Source organism: Schistocerca piceifrons, chromosome 6, assembly GCF_021461385.2.
Source record: "Schistocerca piceifrons isolate TAMUIC-IGC-003096 chromosome 6, iqSchPice1.1, whole genome shotgun sequence".
NCBI lineage: Eukaryota > Metazoa > Arthropoda > Insecta > Orthoptera > Acrididae > Schistocerca > Schistocerca piceifrons.
This window is the reverse complement of record NC_060143.1, coordinates 321,059,055-321,072,681: the sequence shown is the minus strand read 5'-3', so window position 1 is coordinate 321,072,681 and position 13,627 is coordinate 321,059,055.

The following is a 13,627-nucleotide window of genomic DNA, read 5'->3' as shown; positions in this document are numbered from 1 at the left end:
TTGTCTGAAAGCTGACACAGGCCCTCAGTCACATACTCCCGATGCTCAAGGACCACGGTTGTGGAACCCTTGTCAGCCGGAAGAATGACGATGGATCAGTCAGCTTTCAGATCACAGATAGCCTGGGCTTCAGCTGTGGTGATGTTGGGAGTAGGATTAAGGTTTTTGAAGAAAGATTGAGAGGCAAGGCTGGAAGTGAGAAATTCCTGGAAGGTTTGGGGAGTGTGATTTTGAGGAAGAGGAGGTGGGTCCCACTGTGATGGAGGACGGAATTGTTCCAGGCGGGGTTCAATTTGGGTAGTGCCTTGGGGAGTTAGATCATTAGGACTAGGAATAGGATTATTTTTCTTCATGGCAAAGTGATATTTCCTCATCATTCTTCCAGCTGACAAGTATTCCCCAACCGTGGTACTTGATCGTCAGGAGTATGTGGCTGAGGGACTGTGTCAGCTTCCAGACAACACTATATACAAAGTTTGCCAAGGTAATCCCATTCTTGATGTCCAGGTGGAGCTTAAAGGAATCCTCAGAACCTTAGGCCCCCTACAAAACCTTTCACCTGACTCCATCAACCTCCTGACCCCACCGACACCCTGCATCCCTACCTTCTACCTACTTCCTAAAATTTACGAGCCCAAATATCTCGGCCGCCCCATTGTAGCTGGTTACCAAGCCCCCACAGAACATATCTCTGCCTACATGGATCAACACCTTCAACCTATTACATGCAGTCTCCCATCACTCATAAAAGACACCAACCACTTTCTCGAACACCTGGAATCCTTACCCAATCTGTAACGCCCGGAAACCATCCTTGTAACCATTGATGCCACTTCCTTATACACAAATATCCCGCATGTCCAGCGCCTCACTGTGGTGGAGCATTTCCTTTCACGCCGATCACCTGCCACCCTACCTAAAACCTCTTTCCTCATTACCTTAGCCAGCTTCATCCTAACTCACAACTTCTTCACTTTTTAAGGCCAGACATACCAACAATTAAAGGGAACACCCATGGGTACCAGGATGGCACCCTCGTTCGCCAACCTATTATGGGTTGCTTAGAGGAAGCCTTATTGGTTACCCAGGCCTACCAACCCAAAGTTTGGTACTGATTTATTGATGACATCTTCATGATCTAGACTCACAGTGAAGAAGAACTCCAGAATTTCCTCTCCAATCTCAACTCCTTTGGTTCCATCAGATTCACCTGGTCCTACTCCAAATCCCATGCCACTTTCCTCAACGTTGAGCTCCATCTGTCCAATGGCCAGCTTCACACATCCATCCACATCAAACCCACCAACAAGCAACAGTTACTCCATTATGACAGCTGCCACCCATTCCATATCAAATGGTCCCTTTCCTACAGCTTAGGTCTTCATGGCAAACAAATCTGCTCCAGTTCTGAATTCCTGAACCATTACACCAACAACCTGAAAACAGCTTTTGCATCCTGAAACTACACTCCCGACCTGGTACAGAAACAAATTACCAGAACCACTTCCTCATCCCCTCAAACCCAGAACCTTCCACAGAAGAACCCCAAAAGTGCACCACTTGTGACAGGATACTTTCTGGGACTGGATCAGACTCTGAATGTGGCTCTCCAGCAGGGATATGACTTCCTCAAAACCTGCCCTGAAATGAGATCCATCATTCATGAAATCCTCCCCACTCCACCAAGAGTGTCTTTCCACCATCCACCTTACTTTTGTAACCTCTCGGTTCGTCCCTATGAAATCCCCAAACCACCTTCCCTACCCTCTGGCTCCTACCCTTGTAACCACCCTTGGTGTAAAACCTGTCCCATGCACCCTCCCACCACCACCTACTCCAGTCCTGTAACCCGGAAGGTGTACACGATCAAAGGCAGAGCCACAGGTGAAAGCACCCACGTGATTTACCAACTGACCTGTGAAGCCTTCTATGTGGGAATGACCAGCAACAAACTGACCATTCGCATCAATGGACACAGGCAGACAGTGTTTGTTAGTAATGAGGATCACCCTGTGGCTAAACATGCCTTGGTGCACGGCCAGCACATCTTGGCACAGTGTTACTCCGTCCGGGTTATCTGGATACTTCCCACTGACACCAACTTATCAGAACTCCGGAGATGGGAACTTGCCCTTCAATATATCCTCTCTTCCTGTTACCTATCAGGCCTCAACCTTCTCTAATTTCAAGTTGCCGCCCCTCGCACATCACTTATCACTCAACAACATCTTTGCCTCTGTACTTCCACCTTGACTGACATCTCTGCCCAAACTCTTTGCCTTTACATATGTCTGCTTGTGTCTGTATATATTCGGATGGATATGTGTGTGTGTGCGAGTGTATACCTGTCCCTTTTTCCCCCTGAGGTAAGTCTTTCCACTTCCAGTATTGGAATGACTCCTTCCCCTCTCCCTTAAAACCCACATCCTTTCGTCTTTCCCTCTCCTTCCCTCTTTCCTGATGAAGCAACCATGGGTTGCAAAAGCTTGAAATTTGTGTGTATGTTTGTGTGTTTTTTATTGTGTCTATCTACCAGGGCTTTCTCGTTTGGTAAGTCATAGCATCTTTTTTTAATGTATTTTCCCATGTGGAATGTTTCTTTCACACACACCCACACACACACACACACACACACACACACACACACACACACACACACACACACACACTATGACAATGATGATTGTATATCGTTTATGTGCATAAAAAAACTCTCATAATTCTGCATCAGGGATACATAAGAAGGAAGCGTGATTAATTAAGGATAGCATAAGGCAAGGAGGAATTAATGAACATAAGCCAGGGAGGAACTAATTGTGATAATTATTCAGGAATGTCAGTCAAACATTTGTTCTGATGATTTGTAGGATAGTGGGAGAAGTATAGCATAAGTAAATGTACGATATATTGAATAGTGTATATAAATATGGTGTTTACTGGTAACGTAGAAGTAGAAGAGTAGTGGAGGACTCTAGGAGTTTAAGGGAAGTATTAGGGAGTGAGTGTTGAGTGTGAAATAGATTGTATTTTCCAGAGGATATTTAATTATAGTGTACATCAGGCAGTATACTTGAGAAATAAACCATGAGTCCTACTCAGGAATGATAGAGGGGGGGGGGGGGGGGTGCATCCAGCATTTACTGGATACTAAGGGCAGATAGGCAGACCTGAGAAAAGCTGTCCTATACTGTGAGGACAGGGTCACCAAGAAGGGGATTAACCTGTACCATAGGAAAATGGGAATTAAGAGGGGCATACCTACCAAAACAGAAGAAGGAAGTGCACTCTTTGGCTCAACCCATATGTAAGGTATAGGCACTGTTCCTAAATGGAAAAGGACAGTATTGTGGCAGAAGTCACACATGTTGCAGAAATTATTCTGGTAAATTTGAATTCTGTATTCCACTAGCATTATTATGTTTTCTGTTTATGGGTGTCAGAAAGAACAATTTCGTTTTCCCAGAGTTCCTCTAGACTACAAGCCACTGTAGGTAATGAAACTATTATGTACTAAAGAAAAACTAGTACAGAGAATTAGAATGAAAAAGAAATAATTAAGTGTCTATGACACCTGGAGCTTGTCATTGGAAATCAAGAATGTTGTCCGCACGATTCCTAGATATAAAAGTACTAACTCCAACATTAGTTGAAAGGCTCAGATAGTTATTATCAGAACAATAAAGAAGAGCTAAACAAAGAGAAATTTGTTGCTATTGCTAATTTTCCTACTCATCACAAAAAAAGCTTAAATCATTTTTTGCATTAACTGGATTTTATAGAAAGTGTTGTAGCTGCCAAGCTTTGAATGCTTCATGCCTGTGTGAACCAGGAATGTCAGGATAATTTTGATGAGATAAAAGGATGGTTGTGTCAAGGTCAGATATTGGTCAGATTAGATTTGTCACTCCCTTTTTGTATTATGACAGACAGGAGTGAGTTGGTTTGGGAGCTCATTCATTTCAGGATGTCGAATTTGATGGTGTTATTGAACATAGATCTCTTGCATTTGCTAATAAAGTGTTGCAGAGGTGTGAAAAGACATACACTGTAACTGAGAAAGAGCTTTTGGCTGTATATTTGGTGTTCAACAAGTTAAAAACTATCTACTAGGTCACAAATTCATCATCTATGCTGATCACAAAGCTTTATGTTATCCCCAGGTGTGCAAGCTGTTACATAACAGAATTACTCATTGGGCCTCGTTTTTACAGCAGTTCAATTATGAAATCAGATACATTAAGGTCACAAATAATGTAGTTGCCGATGCTTTGTCTAGGCCAACTTTAGGGAGTGAATCATGTAACAACTTAGGAGAAGGAGAGAAAGAATTTAAAATTATGTACTTGAGAGATGTGAAAGAGGAAAAAGAGATCTTGAAAATTTGCAAAGACATTTGCAGGTGTCAAAATCATAATAAAAATTGGAAATTGGTTAAGAGCATGTTGGATAAGAAAGGAGGAGAAAAGATGGAACAATATTATAATGTACACGAGAGTTTTTAATTCAGGAGACATTATACTTACTCAGATGATTGGAAGCTATGTTGGCTGGAAGAATGTACTGATACTTTAATTACTTACACACATGAGAATTTTGGTCATTGTGTATCACCAAATCAAAAGATTCAGGAAAACATCTATTTTAATAACATAGGAAGGAGAATCAAGATGAAGATTGTCAGCTGTGATAGATCTCAAAGAGTGAAGGTAAGTAACCAGACAAATAGAGGCCAAATGCAAAACATTCTGCCAAATAGTAACCTAGATCTCATATCTGTGGACGTTTATGGACCTTTGCCTAAGTCTAAGAATGGTTTTTGTTATATTTTTGTGGTGATCAATGTATTTTTGAAGTTCATAAAGCTGGTTCCGTTTAAGAAATCTACTAGTATGAAAATTGTCTCTTAGCTTGAAAACACTTATTTTAAACGGGTGGGTATTCCTAAAACAATTTTATCTGAGAATGGTTCTCAGTTTACATCACAAGCTTGTAAAGATTTTGTTGATCACACAAAAAAGTAAGGCATATTCTACCCTCAGTGTACCATCTATTGAGTAACCCTGCAGGAAGATATATGAGAGAAATTGGAAGACTGTTTAGAACATATTGTATGAGAGTTGCCCAGAAAGTAATGCATCACATTTTTTTTCTCCAGCAATTCTTTATTGGACATAATGAGAATTATACACATGAAACAATGGTGTTATATCTGCACACACTATTTTTCCACATAGTCTCCATCCCATTCTGCAGCCTTCCTCAGCACAAAACAAGGGCATGAGTGCCCTGTCAGTATCAATCCTTGTCCTGTTGGCAAATCCAGTGCACACAGCTGTATAAATCACCTCCTCATTGTCTTCAAAATGTCTACCAACTGCTGAGTCATAATGCATCTGTCCTCACGAATGACAACATTAGCTTCCTGTAACATGTCAGGTGTGACAGCCATGGATGGCCTCCTCAACTGCTGCAAATCATGGAGGCCTGCCTTCTGATGATCTCACCCTCGGTGTCAAGCACCTAACTGTACTTCGGTCAACAGCAGATTCTCCATAGACTTTGCACAAGCATTTTTGAGTATTCCCAACAGTTTCTTTCCCTGCAGTGAGAAATTGAACAATAACGTGTTGCTTGTACTGTAAATCATGTACAGACGCCATTTTGAAACTGTCCTGCAGCTATGCTATCTGTCGGAAGTGACAGAAACTTGGTGCACTCACTCAGGAGTCTTCAAATAACACATACATAACGCTTTGCATTCGTAGCATTGTTTTTGGGTGAGAAAAAGTGTGTGGTGCATCACATACTGGGCAACACTCGTAGTAAGAACCATACCAGTTGGACAGATTATGTCAGTGATTTTGAGGATATTATGAACAGCTTACAACATTCTTGAATAGCTTCATCACCATTTGAAATCATGTTTAATTGCAGACCAGCTAACTTGATTTCTGAGAATGTTGAGTTTCCTCCACGTAAAATTCTGTCATTGCAAGAGAGGGAAGAGTGTTTCATGTAGATTATGAAAAAGCAGGGAAATAGGAGAAAGGGACATGATAGTAAAGGCAGATTTTCTAGGTTTGAGGTAGGAGATCTTGTATTGGTGAAAGCCAAAGAGAAATCTAAAGTGTTGAGATCTGACATAAAGAAATTTTTCAGTATTGATGTAGGACCAATCAAATTCTTGAAAATCTGCATCCTAATGCATACAGACTTGTGTATTGTAAATCTAAGAAGTTGTTTGGATTATGCAATATCACTGAACTGAAAGCTCATAGATGTGATCTGTAAGTATCTAAACTTATTTTTCCTTTCTTTTTCCATTGCCAGGAATGTAGTATGCAAGATGTTGTGATTTCTAAAGTTCTGTTTTATCTATTGACTGCAATTAAATCTATGACAAAGTATGTTTGGAGGACGATACAAGTATATAATTATGTTTTGTAGTAGATTTGTGCTTTAGAATTTGGTACATATATTCCATGATACTAATTGAGTAGATGCTTTTATAATTTGAAATGCATTAAATATCTAATAACAAATTATCATGCTTTGTACTGTACAAACTAGAAATAGTATCTTAGTATATCTGCATCACCTTACTAGCTCATTTTCTCACTGCATTTAGTTCTGTTTATTAAAGTTTCATACATGAACACTTTTTTATCCCTTCTGACATAAACCCTGTAAACCTTTTTTTTCTTTTTTTTATATGAGCAGAGCATATGCTGTGTGATATGAGGGAGGTACTGACCAGCATACTTGCCGGCTGGTATGGCCGTGCGGTTCTAGACACTTCAGTTTGGATCTGCGCAACTGCTACGGTCACAGGTTCGAATCCCGCCTCAGGCATGGATGTGTGTGTTGTCCTTAGGTTAGTTAGGTTTAAGTAGTTCTAAGTTCTAGGGAACTGATGACCTCAGATGTTGAGTCCCATAGTTCTCAGAGCCATTTGAACCATTTTAACAGCATACTTAGTACATTAGTACACAAAACAATGTTGCAGGATTTTATGTAACTTCTTGAAAGGAAGTAATCTATCCATTGGCACATGTGATGAGAAATCTAGGGAGGAAACTGAAAGATGTGGGTTAATCCACTTCCATGCTGCTGTATGACTGTAACCTTGCTGGTCTAGTAAACTTACAAGAGATCATACATAGGTGCTGAGATTTTTAAATTGTTAGTCAAGAAATTATCCTGTATAAAGAATTCATGGTACTATTTTTTTTTTATTTTTTTTTTTTTTATATCATTTGTAAATGAATCTTCTAGGCCTCTTTGTATGTAGGTTAGTTTGTATGAACAATTAGCAAATAGTGTGGAGGACATTTATGAATATAGACAGTATAACAACATGTCCCCCCCATGAACCATGGACCGAACCGTTGGTGGGGAGGCTTGTGTGCCTCAATGATACAGATAGCCGTACCATAGGTGCAACCACAATCTGTGAGAAGCCAGACAAATGTGTGGTTCCTGAAGAGGGGCAGCAGCCTTTTCAGCAGTTGCATGGGCAACAGTCTGGATGATTGACTGATCTGGCCTTGTAACGCTAACCAAAACGGCCTTGCTGTTGTGGTACTGTGAACGGCTGAAAGCAAGGGGAAACTACAGCCGTAATTTTTCCCGAGGACATGCAGCTTTACTGTATGATTAAATGATGATGGCATCCTCTTGGGTAAAATATTCCAGAGGTAAAATAGTGCCCCATTCAGATCTCCGGCCAGGGACTACTCAAGAGGACGTCGTTATCAAGAGAAAGAAAACTGGCGTTCTACGGATTGGAGCGTGGAATGTCAGATCCCTTAATCGGGCAGGTAGGTTAGAAAATTTAAAAAGGGAAATGGATAGGTTAATGTTAGATATAGTGGGAGTTGGTGAAGTTTGATGGCAGGAGGAACAAGACTTTTGGTCAGGTGAAAACAGGGTTATAAATACAAAATCAAATAGGGGTAATGCAGGATTAGGTTTAATAATGAATAAAAAAAATAGGACTGTGGGTAAGTTACTACAAACAGCATAGTGAACGCATTATTGTGGCCAAGATAGACACAATGCCAACTAGCTCTGCAGATGATGAAGAAATTGATGAAATGCATGATGAGATAAAAGAAATTATTCAGGTAGTGAGGGGAGATGAAAATTTAATAGTCATGGCTGATTGGAATTCAACAGTAGGAAAAGGAAGAGAAGTAAATGTAGTAGGAGAATGTGGATTAGGGCTAAAATATGAAAGAGGAAGCCGCCTGATAGAATTTTGCACAGAGCGTAACTTAATCATAGCTAACACTTGGTTTAAGAATCATGAAAGAAGGTTGTATACACGGAAGAACCCTGGAGATACTGAAAGGTTTCAGATAGATTATATAATGGTAAGACAGAGATTTAGGAACCAGGTTTTAAGCTGTAAGACATTTCCAGGGGCAGATGTGGACTCTGACCACAATCTATTGGTTATGACCTGTAGATTAAAACTGAAGAAACTGCAAAAAGGTGGGAATTTAAGGAGATGGGACCTGAATAAACTGACTAAACCAGAGGTTGTACAGAGCTTCATGGAGAGCATAAGGGAACAATTGACAGGAATGGGGGAAAGAAATACAGTAGATGAAGAATGGGTAGCTTTGAGGGATGAAATAGTGAAGGCAGCAGAGGATCAAGTAGGTAAAAAGACGAGGGCTGGTAGAAATCCTTGGGTAACAGAAGAGATACTGAACTTAATTGGCGAAAGGAGAAAATACAAAAATGCAGTAAATGAAGCAGGCAAAATGGAATACTAACGTCTCAAAAATGAGACAGGAAGTGCAAACTGGCTAAGCAGGGATGGCTAGAGGACAGATGTCAGGATGTAGAGGCTTATCTCATGAGGGGTAAGATAGATACTGCCTACAGGAAATTTAAAGAGACCTTTGGAGAAAGGAGAACTACTTGCATGAATATCAAGAGCTCAGATGGAAAGCCAGCTCCAAGTAAAGAAGTGAAGGCAGAAAGGTGGAAGGAATACATAGAGGGTCTATACTGGGGCGATCTTCTTGAGAACAACAAGAGGATGTAGATGAAGATGAAATGGGAGATATGATACTGCATGAAGAGTTTGACAGAGCACTGAAAGACCTAAGTCAAAACAAGGCCCTGGGAGTAGACAACATTCCATTAGAACTATTGACAGCCTTGGGAGAGCCAGTCCTGACAAAACTCTACCATCTGGTGAGCAAGATGTATGAGACAGGTGAAATTCCCTCGGACTTCAAGAAGAATAGAATAGTTCCAATCCCAAAGAAAGCAGGTGTTGACAGATGTGTAAATTACCAAACTATCAGTTTAATAAGTCACAGCTGCAAAATACTAACGAGAATTCTTTTCAGACGAATGGAAAAACTGGTAGAAGCCGACCTCGGGGAAGATCAGTTTGGATTCCGTAGAAATGTTGGAACACGTGAGGCAATACTGACCATATGACTTATCTTAGAAGAAAGATTAAGGAAAGGCAAACCTACATTTCTAGCATTTGTAGACTTAGAGAAATCTTTTGACAATGTTGATTGGAATACTCTCTTTGAAATTCTGAAGGTGGCGTGGGTAAAATACAGGGAGCGAAAGGCTATTTACAATTTGTGTAGAAACCATATGGCAGTTATAAGAGTCGAGGGACATGAAAGGGAAGCAGTGGTTGGGAAGGGAGATTTTAGTCTCTCCCTGATGCTATTCAATCTGTATATTGAGCAAGCAGTAAATGAAACAAAAGAAAAGTTTGGAGTAGGCATTAAAATCCATGGAGAAGAAATAAAAACTTTGAGGTTCCCCAATGACATTGTAATTCTGTCAGAGACAGCAAAGGACTTGGAAGAGCAGTTGAATGGAATGGACAGTGTCTTGAAAGGAGGGTATAAGATAAACATCAACAAAAGCAATGGCAAGGAAAGTGTTTCTGAAGAAGAGAAATTTGTTAACATCAAGTATTGAATTAAGTGTCATGAAGTCGTTTCTGAAAGCATTTGTATGGAGTGTAGCCATGTATGGAAGTGAAACATGGATGATAAATAGTTTAGACTAGAACAGAATAGAAGCTTTCAAAATGTGGTGCTACAGAAGAATGCTGAAGATTAAATGGGTAGATCACATAACTAATGAGGAGGTATTGAATAGAATTGGGGAAAAGAGGAATTTGTGACATAACTTGACTAGAAGAAGGGATCGGTTTGTAGGACATGTTCTGAGGCATCAAGGGATCACCAATTTAGTATTGGAGGGTAGCGTTGAGGGTAAAAATCATAGAGGGAGACCAAGAGATGAATGCACTAAGCAGATCCAGAAGGATGTAGGGTGCAGTAGGTACTGGGAGATGAAGAGGCTTGCACAGGATACAGTAGCATGGAGAGCTGCATCAAACCAGTCTCAGGACTGAAGACCACAAGAACAACAACAACATGTCTGATTTCACACACTGATTTTTATCCTCAAGCTGCTCCATTTTGCCATCATTCAAAGCTATTTATTACTCTGATTACCTGTATTTATCCTGAATGCTGGAATATTGTATCTCATTGGAACTTGAGCTGTGGCTAAACTTATGCCTAACTCTGTTTTGGGCACCCTGGTCAACACGACTGTGTGTGTACTGAAGGAGAACATGCAATTATTGATTGAGGCTAGATGCTTAATACAGTTGCTCTTTATGTATGATTATGAATTTTATTCATTTTGTTGTGATAAAACATTTTTTGCTGGTGTATACCCCATGTGGTTTGGATTTGTGGGTCAGTCCCCACATCATAAGCTTAGGCCCCAATATTTTTTCATTATTTTGTCCTTTCATTAGTCAACATATCCTTGAATACTCTGTTTTATGTGGCTGATTTATTTTGTGTTATATTTGTGCTCATGACTGAGTATATTCTTCTGGTCTGTACCTGTTGTTATTAATATTTTTGAGTCGGCTCACTCATCATACATTTAGGCTCTGAATTTTTTTCTCTTCTCATTTGAAGGTTTTGAAGGTGTGCCTATACAGATGTAAACTTGCACTTTGTAATTCTAGTGATTTACAGTGTCTCTGCAGTTATTTCTATAGTTTAGTGTTGCAATGTTGTAATTTTGACTTTGTATCATTTGTCTTGTGACAGACTGCTCCACAGATCTAAACATCTGAATGCTATGTTCTGTATAAATTATGACTTGCATATTAGATATTTTTCTTACATTTTTTCTAATATTTTGTGTATCAGATACTTTTATACATCTGTGTTCTATCTTTTGGCATCATGTTGTATGCCATTTGGCAAACATTGTAAACAAATTGATTTCAAATTTTGTGATGGGGATATTGTAAAGAGACATCCTCCTCTATCGTTTCTTTTCCTCAACAAAAGTATTCAAAACCAGAACTAATTTTCGATTTTGAACAGGTCAATATTATCTCAGCTGTTTTTCTAAACAAAATTCATATGATTTTGTGCATGATGTGTTATATTTCAAGCTAAAATCTATAAAAAAGTTACTTTATTTTCTTTGTTACTATCGATATGTACTAGCTCTGCATGTAAAGTTAAAATTATATATTTTTTGGAAACATTTGAAATTCCAAAATATTTGACACACTTAAAATTTCTGTTATTACTTACACAATTTGATGCTATTTATTATGTTTGTTTCTTGATTCATTTATAAAATAATAATATAAAGTATTAGAAATTCATTTGTCAAGAAAGACTGTAAACCCTTTGCAATACTATTATTACCAAGAATAAAGGAGTGGCAGGCATGCCTCCGATGTGATTGGATGTGTTTTTGTATTTTGTAAGAACAATGTAATTTTGACTTTGTCAGTGTGCAAATTCAAAGAAAGTGTGATATCATAAAATGTGACACAAATAAATTATCGTGCAAACAAAAACCCTGCATGGGCTTCCTTTAGAGTTACGTCAATTGGAACCATGAGAATATAAATATGAAAATTTCAGCTTCAAGAAGTGACCCTTAGACATGAAGAGAAATGAAGATAAGTAAAAAATTTATTGTAAATCTTAGTCCTCTCAAAACTAATTAAAACAGATAACCGTAAAGACAGTTGTGACAACAAAGGAGGGAGGGCTAGATTACAGAATCTAATGATGATGTAATCTTTTCAGTAAACTCATTTATCACATCCACTGTGTTTTAACTGTGTTGGAAGACAAATTGATTATTTGAAATGATATCATATTGGGTGATGAAGCTTTGTATCTGTAAAGAAGAAATTTTTTCAAATATTTTTGATATGACTGTATGACTGTGAGTATAGAAGTGTGGCAATCATTTCCTGTATCATCTTTTGAATCTTTTTTAAACACTGGTTTTATTTCTTACTTGTTACACCATAACAAACTGACTCAGCAGGTTGCTATGAATGTGACATGGATCAGGTTGTTACGCTATAAAAAACTGTCCCTTTTGTCATGATGCACATGACACAGAACAGGTTGTTAGACTGTAATAAATGTGGTCATACATCACCATCCAAATGATATCAGGTGGGCTGTCACCAATAACAAATTTCAGCAATCTCATTAACCTTGAATCTGCTTTTAATGGCTTGCATAAATGTGTAAATATGCTAAGAGTTCCAATGAAAACAAATTTTCTAGTTATAAGCGAAGATGATAATTCAAATAATTGGCATTATCATATTGATTTTGATAATTATATTTGTTATCCAATAGAGTAATAGAAGAGGAAATACTGGAAGTCTAATCAATGTAATCTGTATGTTGTAGACATGTATTATGAAAATGTAGTGTAACCTACTGGTTGTATGTATGTTGTAGATGCATTAAAGATGTAATCAGCAAATGGTAGCTAAAGTTGTAGGTACAGAAAAGATCTTAGCCAAGAATGTAAGTTAACTGTTGCAAATGTATTCTGAAACTGAAATTGTAATCTATAAGCTGTATATGTACATGGTGTGGATAATTGAGAACTAAAAGGGCAAGCAAGCAAACACAAGATTTTGAAATAATGGTTTCTTCATGTTTTCTTCATTTGGCTGTATTTAATCATTAAAAAATTATTTTTCTGTGGAAAAGCAGCAGCATTTTCCTCCCAGTACCTGAATGCATCTCTGATTTAAAATTTTCTGGATATTATTTGCTTTTTTCCACTCAATTCCATGGTTACAAAATCATCACAACATTAATTTTGACCTCCTGTGGGCATTTACAACTATTTGAGCCATGTTTGACAAGACATCAACAAGACACTTATTACTAACAAGTTTTTGGAAGGTCCTCAAGAAACTGGAATACAGGAGAACTGTTAATCACCTGAACAGCCATAACATTCTCAGCAATGTCAGTTTGATTTCTGGCAAGGCTTATCAATTGATGATACTATTTTCTCAAATTCTTGAATCTCTTAACAGAAAATTGGGACCAATTGGAATTCTATGTGACCTATCCAAAGCTTTTGACTGTCTCAACCATGAAATTCTGTGAAGTAAAAAAGACAACTATAAGTTAAGTGGAATAATGGAACCATGGATTAAATGCTACCTTACAGATAGGAAACAAAGGGTAATAATTACTGATAGCAGTGGAATCCCAGCTTTATCCAAGTGGGGCACAGTCAAAACTGGAGTTCCCCAAGGCTC